This window comes from Mobula birostris, chromosome 5 (genome assembly GCF_030028105.1).
Source record: "Mobula birostris isolate sMobBir1 chromosome 5, sMobBir1.hap1, whole genome shotgun sequence".
NCBI classification, from domain to species: domain Eukaryota; kingdom Metazoa; phylum Chordata; class Chondrichthyes; order Myliobatiformes; family Myliobatidae; genus Mobula; species Mobula birostris.
Window position 1 is genome coordinate 3,633,008 of NC_092374.1, and position 16,047 is coordinate 3,649,054.

Consider the following 16,047-nt stretch of genomic DNA (forward strand, 5'->3'; position numbering starts at 1 on the left):
CTTCCCCCCTCTCCCCACTCTCTCCCTCTCTTTCCCCTCCCCCTTCCCCATCTCTCCCTCCTCTGTCTCCCCTCTCTCTCACTGTCTCTCTACCCCCTCTCTCTCCCCTCTCCCTCTGCCCCTCTCTTGTGGATGTAAATCAAAGATACCTTCCTTCCTCCACATCACTCAACACCCTCCCGAGTTTTGTGTCGTCAGTAAACCATGTTGTTATGCCACTTCTTTTCAGATGCAAATAATTAATGTACTGTATATATCAAAAACGAAACCCACAAAATCTTCCTTTAACCGAATTATAGGAGAGATGTCAACAAAATAGAGAGAGTACAGAGAAGATTTAGTCATAGTCATAGTCATACTTTATTGATCCCAAGGGAAATTGATTTACTAAAATGTTACCTGGGTTTCATCTCCTAAGTTACAGAGAAAGGTTGAACAAGTTGGGTCTTTATTCTTTGGAGCGTAGAAGGTTGAGAGGGGACTTGATAGAGGTATTTAAAATTATAAGAGGGATAGATAGAGTTGACGTGGATAGGCTTTTTCCATTGAGAGTAGGGGAGATTCAAACAAGAGGACATGAGTTGAGAGTTAAAGGGCAAAAGTTTAGGGGTAACATGAGGGGGAACTTCTTTACTTAGAGAGTGGTAGCTGTGTAGAACGAGCTTCCAGCAGAAGTGGTTGAGGCAGGTTCAATGTTGTCGTTTAAAGTTAAATTGGATAGATATATGGACAGGAAAGGAATGGAGGGTTATGGGCCGAATGCAGGTCGGTAGGACTAGGTGAGAGTAAGAGTTCAACATGGACTAGAAGGGCTGAGATCGCCTGTTTCTGTGCTGTAATTGTTATATGGTTTAACTATTACACTGTACTTCCCACCACCAAGTCGTGCTGTAATCCATGTATCAAGTGTACTGCCCCTCACCTTAGCTCACTGGAAAAATGTAATCGTGGATCAGACACAACCTTCCCTGATCAATCTCCATCCTTCTAGATGAAGGTTATACCATCCCTTGGAAAGCTCACCATTAACTCGTCCCTGGTGTGTAATAATCATAGAACATGGAACAGTATAGCACAAAATAGGCCATTCAGCCCACAATGTTATGCTGACTCCAATAACCACTTCCTCCCTTCCTCAGAGGGAAATTTGTAAAACATGGGAATAATATCCACAGTTAACTGGGGTATATTCCATCTGGCCTGGGGATTTATACAGTGCTAATTCTCTTCCAACCTTTATCTTATCAAATACTTCACACATTTCCTCTTTAACAAAACATTTGGATCTTCCCTGCCCTTTGTGATAACAGTCTTAGTACCCCTATTTTCTCTCTCTCCCTTTCCCTCTTATGCACACGTTTCTGCTTTCCTCTACCATCCTCACCCTCTCACTTCCCTTGTCCCTCTTCTCCCTCTTTCTCTCTCCCTCTCACTATCTCTCTCTCGCCACCCTCTCTTCCTGACTCTCACTCTCACCATCTTTCTTTCTCTCTCCCTCTCACCCTCTTTCTCTCTGCCTGCACCGTCCTCTATGTATCCACTTCCTTTCTCTTTCTGTCACTTCTCTCTTCATCTTTCCATCTTAGTTTTTCCTTATTTTTTTTTATCTATTTGTCGCCGTGACTCTCTTGTTTCCTGTTTCTCTGCACCTTTGCATCCTCTCCAATTCTGTTAAATTATTCAGGAATTAATAGTTCAGAGCCCAGCCGTTGTTCAGACTCCCAGGAGGCGACACTACATCTGTGGGCGCTTCCTAAGGAGCAGCTGTATGAGATTTCTCTGTGGAGAGCTGGCCCTCAGCCTGTTTGTGTACCGCCTCTTGCTGTATCAGGTAGAAAGGTTCTGTGTTCAACTAATGACCTGGACATTGTGCAGCAGGTGAGTGCAGCACATTCTGATGGTATGGTGTGTGACGCAGGTCAGCTATTCCCCCAGATACCCTTCCTCCCACAGACATCTGCCACTCCTTCCTTTGAAGACTAGATGTCCTGAGCGTGTCAGGAAATGTAGAGGAGGCTTGACTCTCCCTGACCAGACGAAGGTCATCGAGCTGCATCTCCACTTCCCTAATGCGGTCTCTAAGGAGCTGCAGCTCGACACACCTGGTGCAGATGTGGCCATCCAGGAGGCCGGGGGTCTCTAGGACCTCCCACATCTGACACCGAGCACAGAAAACCGGCCTCACACACATACATACTCTGTCTTTATTTTAAACAGATAACCTACCTGGCCGCGACCCTTTAACGCTGAAGCCCCGTTGAGCCAAAGCCTTCGTTCCCACTACTCCGTTGCCCGGTCCTGGCATCCGCTCTGTAAATGTCTTCCTTTTAAACTCTTCCCGCTGTTCTCACTGGCCGAACTCCACATGCTTGCGCAATTGTGCCCCGTTCAAACTGCTGAAGAAATAACCGTCACCTTTTCAACTCTGCTCGCTTTTAAACTCTTTCCGCTGTTCTCACTGGCCGACCTCCATGAGCTTGCAGTCGTGCCCCGTTCAAACTGCTGAAGAGATTTCCTGAGTTTTGTGAGATGCCATCTGAATGTACTGCATTTCTCCTCCCACTCCCAGAGAGGATGTTATGGGGATGTGGGATGCTGCATGTTGCTGAGACATAGGGAGCAGGACCAGGCCATTCTGTCCCCTGAACCTGTACCACCATGGATAATGTATGGTGAAAGGGCATTGATCACAATGTCCAGTGACACGTGCCTCACCCCAACTGTACCAGCAAACAAATACCATTTGTTCACAATCTATCTAAAGAAGCCATCTTATTTATATTTATTATGTTTTTATTATTATTATGGTGGTCTTTATCTTAGCGTGTTTTTGTTTTTGGTGCTGCATCAAATCCAGAGTAACAATTATTTATTCTCCTTTACCATAAGATATAGGAGCATAATTAGGCCATTTGGCCCATCGAGTCTGCTCTGCTATTTCACTATGGCTGATCCAATTTTCCTCTCAGTCCAATCTCCTGCCTTCCCCCTGTATCCCTTCATTCCCTGACCAATCAAGAATCTATCAACCTCGGCTTAAAAATATATAAAGACTTGGCTTCCGCAGCTGCCTGTAGCAAAGAATTCCAAAGATTCATCACTCTCTGGCTAAAGAACTTCGTCCTCATCTCTGTACTAAAAGGACGCCTCTCTATTTGAGGCTGTGCCCTCTGGTCTTAGACTTTCCCACCATAGGAAGCATCCTTCCCACATTCACTCCATCAAACCCTTTCACCACTCGATAGATTTCAGTGAAGTCACTCCTCATTCTTCTGAATTCCAGTGAATACAGGCCTGGAGCCATTAAGCCAGCCTTGCTTACCATTTTGCCCTGGAGGAACCCGTGAAATAATTTTCAGGTCTCAGGAATCCCCTGCATGAAAATTATTATATCTACAGCTCACAGTATGTTAACATCATCAGTAAGTTGTAGATTTAATAATCCAAAAATAATTGTTGATGCTCTTTTGAGTACAGAATGAATTTTTAGCCAACCTTTCTAGAAAAAAATGAGGCAGTTAAGCATAATTTACCTCCATTGAAATTAATCTTCCTTTTCCTTTCATAAATTTTAAAAACTCATAATTGGTAAGAGATGGAATTACATCTTTAGAAGGAGGTGACATGAAGTCAGAGAATGTCGAATCTGTGTTGGTGGAGTTAAGAAACGGCAAGGGTTTAAAAAACATTACGGGAATCATATTTAGGCCTCCAAATAGTAGACCTCCGGGATGTGAGGTTGAGATTGCAAAAGGAGCTGGAAAGGGAATGTAATAAGGGTAATGACACAATTGTAATGGGCGACTTCAATATGCAAGAGGATTAGGAAAATCAGGCTAGTGTTGGATCACAAGAGAGAGAATTTATTGAATACTTACGAGATAACTTTTTAGAGAAGCTTGTATGTAAGACTACTCGTGGAAAGGTATTTTAAATTGGGTGTTGCGTAATAATCCAGATTTTATTAGCTTAACGTAAAGGAACCCTTAGAAGGCAGTAATCATAAATATGATTGAAGGAACTCAGCTGGCCAGGCAGCATCTATGGAAAAAAATTACAGTCAACATTTTGGGCCAAAACCCTACAGCAAGACTGGAGAAAAAAAAGCTGAGGAGTAGATTTGAAAGGTGGGAGGAGGGAAGAAAGGAACACGACAATAGGTGAAACTTGGAGGGGGAGGGATGAAGCAAAGGGCTAGGAAGTTGATTGGTGAAAGAGACAGAAGGCTATGAAAGAAAGGAAAAAGGGGGGGGTGGGGAGGAGGAGCACCAGAGGGAGGCGATGGGCGGGCAAGGAGATAACATGAGAGGGAAAAGGGGCTGGGAAGTGGTGAAGAGTGGGGAAGTCATTACTGGAAGTTTGAGAAATCGATGTTCATGCCATCAGGTTGGAGGCTATCCAAATGGAATATAAGGTGTTGTTCCTCCAACCTAAGTGTGGCCTTATCCCAACAGTGGAGGAGGCCATGGATGGCCATATCAGAATGGGAATGGGAAGTGGAATTAAAATGGGTGGCACTGGGAGATCCTGCTTGTTCTGGCGGACGGAGTGTAGATGCTCGGCGAAGCGGTCTCCCAATCTACGTCGGGTCTCACCGGTATACAAGAGGCCACACCAGACCCCAACAGACTCACAGGTGCAGTATCGCCTCACCTAGAAGCACTGTTTGGGGCACCAAATGGTAGTGAGGGAGGAAGTGTAGGGCAGGTGTAGCACTTGTTCCGCTTGCAAGGATAAGTACCAGGAAGGAGATCAGTGGGGAGGGACGAATGGATGAGAGAGGGAGCGATCCCAGCGGAAAGCAGTAAGGGGGTTCGGGGGAGGGAAAGATGTGTTTGGTGGTGTGGCCTCTTGTATATCGATGAGACCCGACATAGATGGGAGAGTGCTCTGCCATGCATCTACTCTCCATCTGCCAGAACAAGCGGGATCTCCCAGTGGCCACCCATTTTAATTCCACTTCCCACTGTCGGGTTGAGGCCACACTTAGGTTGGAGGAACAACACCTTATATTCCATTTGGGTAGCCTCCAACCTGATGGCATGAACATCGATTTCTCAAATTTACAGTAATGCCCCCCCCCCCACCATTTCTTATCCCCCTTTCCCTCTCACCTCATTTCCTTGCCCGCCCATTGCCTCCCTCTGGTGCTTCTCCCCCTATTTTTCCCTTTCTTCCATAGCCTTCTGTCCCTTTCACCAATCAACTTCCTAGCTCTTTGCTTCATCCCTCCCCCTCCAAGTTTCACCTATTGCCTGGTGTTTCTCTCTCCCCTACCCCCACCTTTCTAATCTACTCTCAGCTTTTGTTATCCAGTCCTACCGAAGGGTTTTGGCCCAAAATGTCGACTGTACTCTTTTCCAGAGATGCTGCCTGGCCTGCTGAAGTTCCTGCAGCATTTTGTGTGTGCTGCTCAGATTTCCAGCATCTGCAGGTTTTCTCTTGTTTATAATATGATTGAGTTCATACTGTAATTTGAGAGGGAGAAGCATAAGTCACATGTATCAGTATTGCAGTGGAATAAAGGGAATTACAGAGGCATGAGAGAGGAGCTTGCCCAGGTGGATTGGAGGAGGATATTGGAGAATGTGGAAAATTACCCAGGTATGCCCTGTACGCAAGAAATAGGACAAGTCCAACCCAGCCAATTACTACCCTATCAACCTACTCTCAATCATAAGCAAAGGAATGGAAGGGGTCATCAACAGTGCAATAACCTTGACGCCCAGTTTGGGTTCTGTCAGGACCTCATCACCTCCTTGGTCCAAACATGGACCAAAGAGCTAAATACCAGAGGTGAGATGAGAGTGATCGCCTTTGACATCAAGGCAACATTTGACTGAGTATGGCATCAAGGTGCCCTAGTTAAAATGGAGTCAATGGGAATGAGGAGGAAAACCCTCCACTGGTTGGAATCATACCTGACACAAAGGAAAATGGTTGTGGTGGTTGGACGTCAATCATCTCATCCTCAGAACATCACTGCAGGAATTCTTCAAGTAAGTGTCCTAGGACCAACCATCTTCTGTTGCTTCATCAATGACCTTCCTTCCATCATGGGGATGTTCGCAGATGGCTGCACCATTTGTGACTCCTCAGAGAGTGAAGCAGTTCGTACCCAGATGCAGCAGGACGTGGACAATATCCAGGCTTGGGCTGACAGGTGGCAGGTAACATTCAAGCCACACAAGTGCCAGGCAATGACCATCTCCAACAAGACAGGCTCTAACCATTGTCCCTTGACATTCAATGGCATCACCAACACTGAATCCCCTAATATCAACATCCTGGGGTTATCATTGGATGGAAACTGAATTGGTGTAGCTATATAAACGCTGCGGCTACCAGAGCAGGTCAAACACTAAGAATCCTGTGGCATGTAACTCACCTGACTCCCTAAAGCCAAGGCTCAGAGCAGGAGTGTAATGGAATACTCACCACTCACCTGGATGAGTGCAGCTCCATCAACACTCAGGAAGCTTAACACCATCCAGTACAAGGAAGCTCACTTGATTGGTACCCATCCAATCCCTCCACCACTGATGAACAGTTGCAGTGTGTGTACTATCTACAAGATGCACTACGACAACACACCAAAGTTCCTAAAGCCGCACCTTCCAGATCCACGACCACTACCATCTAGAAGGACAAGGACAGCAGATACTTGGGAACACCACCACTTGTAAATTCCCCTCCAAGTCACTCATCATCCCAACTTAGAAGCATATCTCTGTTCCTTCACTGTTGCTGGGTCAGTATCATGGAATTCTCTACCTAACAGCACTGTGGGTGTACCGACACCTCAGGGACTGCAGCAGTTCGAGAAGGCAACTCATCACCACCTTCTCAAGGGCAACTAGGGATAGGCAATGAATGCCAACTTAGCTGGCGATGCCCGCATCCCATAAATAAATTTTTAAAAAATACTGGCCGGGGTGACAGGAGAACAGAGGTGGTTGAAGTTTCTGGGAATAGCTCACAAGGTGCAGGATCAATATGTCCCACAGAAGAAGTTCTCAAATGGCAGGAATAGGCAACTGTGACTGAAGGATTGAATAAGAGTCAAGGACAGGGCATATAAGGTAGCAAAAATTAGTGGGAAGTTGAATGATTGGGAAGTTTTAAAAATCCAACAAAAGGCAACTGAAAAAGCCATAAGATGGGAAAAGATGAAATATGAGGGCAAGCTAGCCAATTATATAAAGCAGGATACTAAAAGTTCTTCAATTATAAAAAGGTGAGAGTTGATATTGGAGCATTGGAAAATGGTGATGGTGAGGTAGTAATGGGGGGCGAAAAAATGACAGATGAACTTAATTAAGTATTTGCTTCAGTCTATACTATGGAAGACGTTTGCTATTTGACAGAGGTCTGTGAGTGTCAGGGAGCAGGAGTGAGTGCCATTGCTATTACAAAGGAAAAAGTGCAAGGAAAACTGAAAGGTCTTAAAGATGGATAAGTCACTTAGACCAGATGGACTACATCCCAGAGTCCTGAAAGAGGTTGCTGAAGAGATGCATTGGTTGTGATTTTTTTAAGAATCACTTGATTCTGGCATAGTCCCAGAGGACTGGAAAATTGCAAATGTCATTCCACACTTTAAGAAAGGAGGAAGACACAAGAGAGGAAATTATAGGCTAGTTAGCCTATAATTTTGGGAAAATGTTGGAGCTCATTATTAACGATGAAGTTTCGAGGTACTTGGAGACTGAGGATTAAATAAGTCAGTCAGTATGGTTTCTGTGAAGGGAAATCTTGCTTGATTAATCTGTTAGAATTCTTCGAGGAAGTAACATGCAGGGTGGACAAAAGAGAGGCAGTGGATGACATTTACTTATATTTTCGGAAGGTATTTGATAAAGTGCCTCACGTGAGGCTGCTTAACATGATAAAATCCTATGATATCATAGAAAAGATGCTGGCATGGATAGAGGAATGGCTGACAGGCAGGAGGCAATGAATGGGAATAAAAGGGGCCTTGTCTGGTTGGCTGCCAGTGACTAGGGGTGTTCCTCAGGGGTCAGTATTGGGTCTGCTACTTTTCACATTGTTTATCAATGATTTAGACAATGGCCTTGTGACAAAGTTTGCAGATGATATGAAGATAGGTAGAGGGGTAGGCAGTGTGGAGAAACCGATGCAATTCCAGCCGAACTTAGACAAATTGGAAGAATGGGCAAAAAGTGGCAGATGGAACACAGTGTTTGGAAATGTGTCATAATGCATTTTGGTAAAAGGAACAATAGTGCTCTGCCACAGACTGTGGTGGAGGCCAAGTCCATGGGTATATTTAAAGTGGAAGTTGATAGATTCCTGATTAGTTAGGGTATCAAGGGATATGGTGAGAGGAGGTGTATGGGGTTGAATGGGATCTGGGACTGGCCATGATGAAATCGTGGAACAGACTCGATGGGCTGAATGGCCTAATTCTGCTCTGATGTCTTACGGTCTTATAATAAATTTCTGTTAAATAACTGGTTAAATCCAAAATGGGATTTACTTTTCCTAAAGGTAGACTCAGTAGGCTTAATTTAAATGAAGGTTGTAGATTGATTTTAATTAATGCTATTTACAACATGAAAATTTATTGACAATGTTGAATATTAAAGTAATTAAAAACCATAAGCCAAAGCAATATTAATAAAAATATAGCCTAAAACACAATTTTATGCAAGACGTTGAAAAAACATTTTCTTACTAAGTGACATGATCAAGACCAAATATAGGCCTAACAGGTGAATCCTGTGCTTGTTTTTTGCTACACAAAACAAAAAAAAGCTTGCTCACACATGTAAGAAGTTGAAAACTGCAGCAAAATTTTTGTTGCTTTCTGATGAATGGCAGGAAATTCTTCTTTAACAGAAATTCAGAACTTGTTCAGGTGCAGGTCAGTAAATCTCATCTTGAGTGCACGATCAAACTGCAGCTCACAATGTTCTTCTCTAAAGTCAAGTTCTCAGGCTGAGTAGAAGATTCAAAGAAAGGTCCCTCACCCAGTCATAGACTTGTGTTGAAAAGGAGGAAAAATACTATTCAATTTTGTTCTGCAGTTCTTCCGGGTGGTTTTCAATAAGACTCAAAACTTTCTGATATCCTTTCTTTCTTTCAAGCCCAAGTAGCAGTTGAAATTTTTCAAGATTTCCTTTTGTAACATATTTTTCCAAAGATTCAGTTTCCTTTTAAATCCAAAAAGTCTTGTCACTTGAAGTTGAAGCATTTTCTCCAGGCCCTGTTGAGACTTGTTCAGCTGGTTCATATGCAGTCATTCTTCATCTTCAAAGCTAAAGCAGTTCACCTTTCAACTGAAGCACCCCGCTGAGAACTCTCCCTCTGCTAATTCAATGGATTTCTGTATGCAGCAGTAGGTTGGTGTGCTCTTTGTCCAGGTTTCACAGAGTTTTTTAAACATTCTCGAATGAACTGGTCTTCATTTAATAAAGTTAACTATTTTTGTAGCACCTGCCAGAACTTTTCTTCGTTTCATCTCTAAGAGTTTTTGGCATCAGCACCTTTCTGTGAAGAAAGCAATGTGTTGTGACAATGTCATGATTTTCTTTTTTCACAAGAGAAACTTACTAAGAAACTTCTCTTATGCCAGCCATTGATGGGGCATCATCAGTACAGATGCCTACACAGTTTCTCCAAGACAGACCTGTTGCTTCCAGATATGAAGACAAAACATTAAATATACCTTGGTCTTTGCTTGTTTCGGGCAGCTCTTTGCAATAAAAAAAGTTTGCTTGAATTTCACCATGATTCCGGAGCCCCAGTCAGTGGCGAGAGCAGGCCACAGCAACACGGTTTCTTGCAGGTCAGCGACACATGTTTAAAAGGAGAGAAAAGAGAGCTTTGCAGGTGTTTGGACATTCCAGAGGCCCAGTCGGCAGCTGGAGCAGAGCATAGCGACGAGGTTTCTCGCGGATCGGTGACACTTATTTAAAAGGGGAGCTTCATGGGCATTCGGATATCCTGGAGGCCCAAACAGCGGCGGGAACAGAGCACAGTGAATTAAATAAAAGTGAAGGGACAATCGGGGTGGCCATTGTTGAGAGTAGGCTAGTGGTGAGAGGAGGACTGTCAAGCTTTGGCTCAATTTTCTGCTACTCTGGTAGTGTGTTCACTCCCATAAGTCAGTCAGTGGTACGTAAGGGGAATTTGGGGGAGTTAACTCAGGAGGGAGAGGCTGATGTCACAGCGCAAGTTGGGTGAGTCCATTCAATGCTTGTAAAACACACTTCGCATTCCTCATCGGCCTACCATCCTCCCCTCGTGCAATATAGCACTCACCAATTATGAATGGCTTCCCCTATCTCGCATCAAAAACTGAGAAAGGATAACCAAATAAACACAGTCCTACTGGGCTGAGAGTCTAACAAGCTTGTTAACAGAGCCACTTAGTCACTGCCCATCGCTGCAAGTTCTAGAACTGCGCATCACGTGATGTTCAAAAGACATTGTTTATTTTTTAAAATCATGATCTCTCATGAAATCCCCCAGCGACCTCTCGTGGAACCCCGGTTGAGAAACCCTGCATCAAGCGCTCTTCATACAACAAGCCATTCAATCCTGGAGTCACTTTTGTGAACCTCCTTTGAACTCTCTCCAGTTTCAGCACATTCTTTCTAAGATAAGGGACCCAGACCTGCTCACAATACTCCAAGTGAGGCCTTACCGGTGCTTTATAAAGTCTCAACATTACATCCTTGCTTTTATAGTCTAGTCCTCTTGAAATGAATGCTAACATTGCATTTACCTTTCTCACCACTGACTCAACCTGCAAATTAACCTTTAGGAAATCTTGCACAAGGACCCCCAAGTCCCTTTGCGTGTCAGTTTTTTGTATTTTCTCTCCAGTTAAAAAATAGTCAACCCTTTCATTTCTTCTACCAAAGTGCATGACCATACACTGTATTCCATCTGCCACTTCTTTGCCCATTCTCTCAATCTGCCCAAGTCCTGCGGCTTCTCTACTTCCTCAAATCTATCTGCCCCTCCAGCTAGCTTCATATCATCTGCAAACTATGCAACAAAGCCATCAATTACATCTTCTAAATATTGATACATAACGTAAAAAGTATCGGTCCCAACACAGGCCCCTGTGGAACACCATTAGTCGTGAGCAGCCAACCAGAAAAGGCACCCTTTATTCCCACTCTTTGCCTCCTACCAATCAGCCTCTGCTTTATCCATGGTAGAATCTTTCCTGTAATACCATGGGCTCTTATTAAGCAGCTTCAAATGTGGTGCCTTGTCAAAGGCCTTCAGAGAACCCAAGTACACAATGCCTCCACTATCTCTTCACCTCTTCCAGAATTCTGGGGTGTACAGCATCTGATCCAGGTCTTCCCTATGTTCAGACCTTTCAGTTTCCCAAGAACCTTCTCTCTAGTAATGGTAACTTCACACACTTCATGTCCCCTGACACCTGAAACTTCCACCATACTGCTAATGTCCTCCACAGTGAAGACTGATGCAAAACACATAGTCAGTTCATCTGCCATTTCCTTGTTCCCCATTACTACCTCTCCAGCATCGTTTTTCCAGCGATCCGACATTCACTCTTGCCTGTCCTTTACATTTTATGCATCCGAGGAATCTTTTGGTATCCTCTTAAGTATTATTGGCTAGCTTTACCTTCTGAGTGACTTTGTTCATTGCCTTCTGTTGAGTTTTAAAAGCTTCTTAATCTTCTAATTTCCCACTAATTTTTGCTCTATTATATGTCCTCTCTTTGGCTTTTCTGTTGGCTTTGACTGCTCTTTATCTACGGTTATGTCATTTTGCCTTTAGAATACTTCTTTCTCTTTGGGATGTATATACTCTGTGTCTTCCAAATTGCTTTCAGAAATTCCAGCCATGCTGATGCCATCATCTCTGCTGGTATTCTTTTCCAATTAATTCTGGCCAACTCTTCTCTCATGCCTCTGTAATTCCCTTTATTCCATTGTGATACAGATATATCTGACTTTAGCTTTTTCTTCACAAATTTCAGGGTGAATCAATCATATTATGATCACTTTCCCCTGAGTGTTCTTTTACCTTAAGCTCTTTAATCAATTCTGGTTCATTGCACAACACCAATCCACAATAGCTGTTCCCCTAGTGGACTCAACCACAAGCTGCTCTAAAAAAACCATCTAGTAGGCAGTTCAGAAATTTCTCCTCTTGAAATTCTGTGCCAATCTACCTACATATTGAAATCCCTATATCTAATGTAACATTGCCCTTTTGGCAGGCACTTTCTTTCTCCCAGTGTAATTTGTAGACCACATCCTTACTATTTGGAGGTCTGTATACAACTTCAATCAGGGTCTTTTTACCCTTGCAGTTCCTTAGCTTTATCATCAATGATTCAACACCTTCTGACCCTATGCCACCTCTTTCTAATGATTTGATTTCATTTTTTACCAGCACAGCAATGCTGCACCCTCTGCCTTCCTGCCTGTCCTTTCAATACAATGTGTATCTTTAGATATTAAGCTCCAGCTATAATCTTCTTTTAGCCATGATTCGGTGATGCCTACAACATCATACATGTCAATCTGTAACTGTGCTACAAGTTCATCTATCTTATTCTGTGTACTGTGTACATTCAAATATTACACCTTCAGTCCAGTATTCAGCCTTTTTGAATTTGTCCACCTTTTACAATGCAGCTCATCCTGTTGACTGCTATTCTGTCCTATCAGCAGCCTCTCCTCACTGCACATTGCCTCTGTAAACCAGCTACCTCATCTTCAGCACTATCATCCACTTTCTTACGACACTTCTTGCATTGAAATATAGGCAGCTCAGGACACTATTTGCACCATGCTCAACCTTTTGATTCCTAACTTTGTCTGAGGTCTTACCAACATCTACCCCCGCAACCTCTCCACTAACTGTTCTGGCACTCTGGTTCCCATCCCCTGCAACTCTAGTTTAAACCCCACCATCCAGCACTAACAAACCTTCTCACTAGGATATTAGTCCCCCTCCAGTTCAGCTGCAAACTGTATCTATTGTATACGTCCCACCTTCCCTGGAAAAGAGCCCAATGATCCAAAAAGCTTATGCTGCCCCTCCTACACCAACTCATTATCCACATATTAAACTGGATAATCTTCCCAGTTCTGTCCTCACTAGCACGTGGTATGGGTAGCAATCCTGAGATCACAACCTTGGAGGTCCTGCCCTTTAGCTTAGCACCTAACCCTCTGAACTCCCTGTGCAGAACCTCGTCACTCGTCCTACCCATGTAATTAGTACCTCTGTGGACCACGGTTTCTGGCTGTTCACCATCCCACTTAAAAATGCTGAGGTCTCAAACCCACGTATCCCGGACTCTGGCACCCTGGAGGCAACATACTATCCGGGAATCTCGTTTTCTCCCACAGAACCTCCTGTCCAATTCCCCTGACTAACGAACCCCCATCACCACGGCATGCCTCTTCTCCCCTCTTCCCTTCTGAGTCACAAAGCAAGACAATGCCAGAGACCCACCCACAGTGACTTTCCTCTGTTACGTCGCCAAACCCCACCACCCCCGAAGAGTATCTTGTTGTTGAGGGGGATGGCCATGGGGTACTCTGCACTGGCTCCTCAACCCCTTTCCCCTTCTTGATTGTCACCCAGTTTCCTGTGCCCTGCACCTTGTGAGTAGCTACCCCTCTATATATCAACCCTTCAGCCTCCCGAATGATCGGAGTTCATCCAGTTCCAGCTCCAACTCCTAGGGAAGACAACCTCTAGCCCTGCCAAACTAGTGAGATTGAGACGCTCTTGATCCCACCCCAAACCTCCAGTTTGTGTGGACGCTGTGTCATTTGCTACTCTGTTACAAATTAATGCCAAAAAACACTACGCTGCATACGATTAAAGGAATTATATTTATGAATCTTAACTGAAGGGTTAGTAAAGAATAACAAAAAGAAAAGGGCCCATTCAGTCAAATGTGCACAAGTCGGAGTTCATCTTGAACTTCTCTGTCACTCATGCACTGGGCCCTCGGTCAACGTGAAAACACACACCACCTTCCAAATGTTGCTCGCAATCCATCTGGAACAAACGGGTCTCCCACAGGATTGTAACCTACGACAGGTTGTTTCCAACATCTTCTCTCTTCATCACTATCCACTCTCGAACAAAAAAAAACTCCAGCACAACCTTATTGTCCCTCACCCAGAAAACCTCCTGCTAATTGGACGGCACCACATTCCACATCATCCCTTATCTTCAACAATAACCCAAACAGCCTGAAAGCAGAACAGCAGCACTTACAGAACTGCTAAGAGAAATACCTACAACATAACAGTAAAGATGTGAACCAGGGCATTACACTAGGTACTTGTCTGAGAATAGTCTCAGGTTTAGAAACATAGAAAATAGGTGCAGGAGTAGGCCATTCGGCCCTTCGAGCCTGCACTGCCATTCAGTATGATCATGGCTGATCATCCAACTCAGATCATTACCTGAAGCTCCTTGTGTCCACATTCAATTGCTCTGATTAGACTATCCCAGATCAAGAAAGTGTTCAGAGTCCACAAAATGGGAGGAAACAAAGACAACTGGTTTGTCTACTTCCCCTGTCCTTGATTCATCAAATCCAATCCTTGATCAGACTGTAGTTTCTTCTGGCCAACATCTCCCTCCTCTTGATCCAAAGATATTTATCTTTATCATTATCCTCCTCTCATTCAGTTGACTGCCCATAGGACAGCCATGGAACCCCAGCAGGTGTGCAACACTTACATTCTATAAATAATATTAACATTTACTAACTAACTTCACCGACTTTATGCTGGCAATGGTAATTATTTCAGCCTTCCATCTTCTCAGTTGATATACATTGAGCAATACAATTATCAGGGTACATAAAATTAGTATTACAGCGGCATGTGATACTATTCTTACCCATGGATGTATTTGAATATTTGTCCCCCAATTCCTAAACTTACTCCAAAAACCTGGTCACTCAGTATTTCAGTTTCCTTACCAGCATATGTTTTAATAACTTTAGTGGGTTTAGTCCATTAATGAATTATCTCCCTTTCCTCTGCCACAAAATGTGTCCTGCCTGCAGTCATGTGAGGAAGTGGTGGCAACTCAGTAAGAACATAATCCCACAGATATTGATCTGTATCTGTGTGTTGGGTCTTGAAGTTCTCCTTCAGTACTGTGTCTCCTGTTGGCTGAGGCAAAGTTCGTCCGCCAGTGGCCAGATCTAAAGTCACATTCCCTATGGTGACATTGTGACTTTCCAAAGGGCATTGTTTCCATGGTGTAACCTGTGGCCACTGTTGCTCTATAATATGTCTGGCCCACTAATGCATATTGTAAAACAGACTGATTATTCATAAACAAAATAGGCAATGAGTAATTTTCGTAAGTACTGAAACCACAACTTGTTAGCTTCTGGTTTGTCATTCCTTCTGGACAAGACCAGTTTTCTCCCCCTTGATGGCATCTTGATAAATCTATCTCTTTCCCAGTACCATTCAACCATTCATGTGTTGATAGTTAGTTAAGGATATCCATGTATTCTTATGATATTTATCAATGTTCTGAACCCTTTTCAAAGGGTAGGTTGAATTATTTCCACATTGGGAAATATGGAATACTGCACCAACATAAAGCCTTCCTTTACCATCATCACAGATACCGAGTACTCTGTTGGTTATCGTAAGGCTTCTAACATGATACAATGGCACTCTTTCTCCAACCCATTCTTTTAGATGCTCATCTGAGACCCAATATGTTTCTTGATGTGCATCAAGTTTCAACAAATTAGTACCGATCATGGTAAGCAACCAACTAGCATATGTAGTAGAGGTCTCAGTTTTCTGCATTTCCTTAGACATGAGTTTTATGCAGTCAATAATCAGATTTGTTGTGTCTTGAAGGGACTTGAGAAACTTAACCACATTCGGAGTTACCTGGGATGCATCTCAACCAATCTGATCAGTACCTGATCTTGATAACTTTCTCCAGTAATATCCCTTATTTTCTGCTGGAGGGCACTGTATCTGGTTTTCTAGTTCTGCTATATTTAGGGTGTTGACTGTTGCT

The 16,047-nt window shown here is 43.6% G+C and overlaps 1 protein-coding gene across 2 annotated transcripts in view; it reads left to right on the plus strand.

Annotated features, from left to right (window-relative positions):
- Positions 1-16,047, plus strand: part of cplane1 (ciliogenesis and planar polarity effector 1) — a 311,037-nt gene that overhangs the window by 239,225 nt on the left and 55,765 nt on the right. The gene's annotated exons all lie outside the window — the stretch shown is intronic.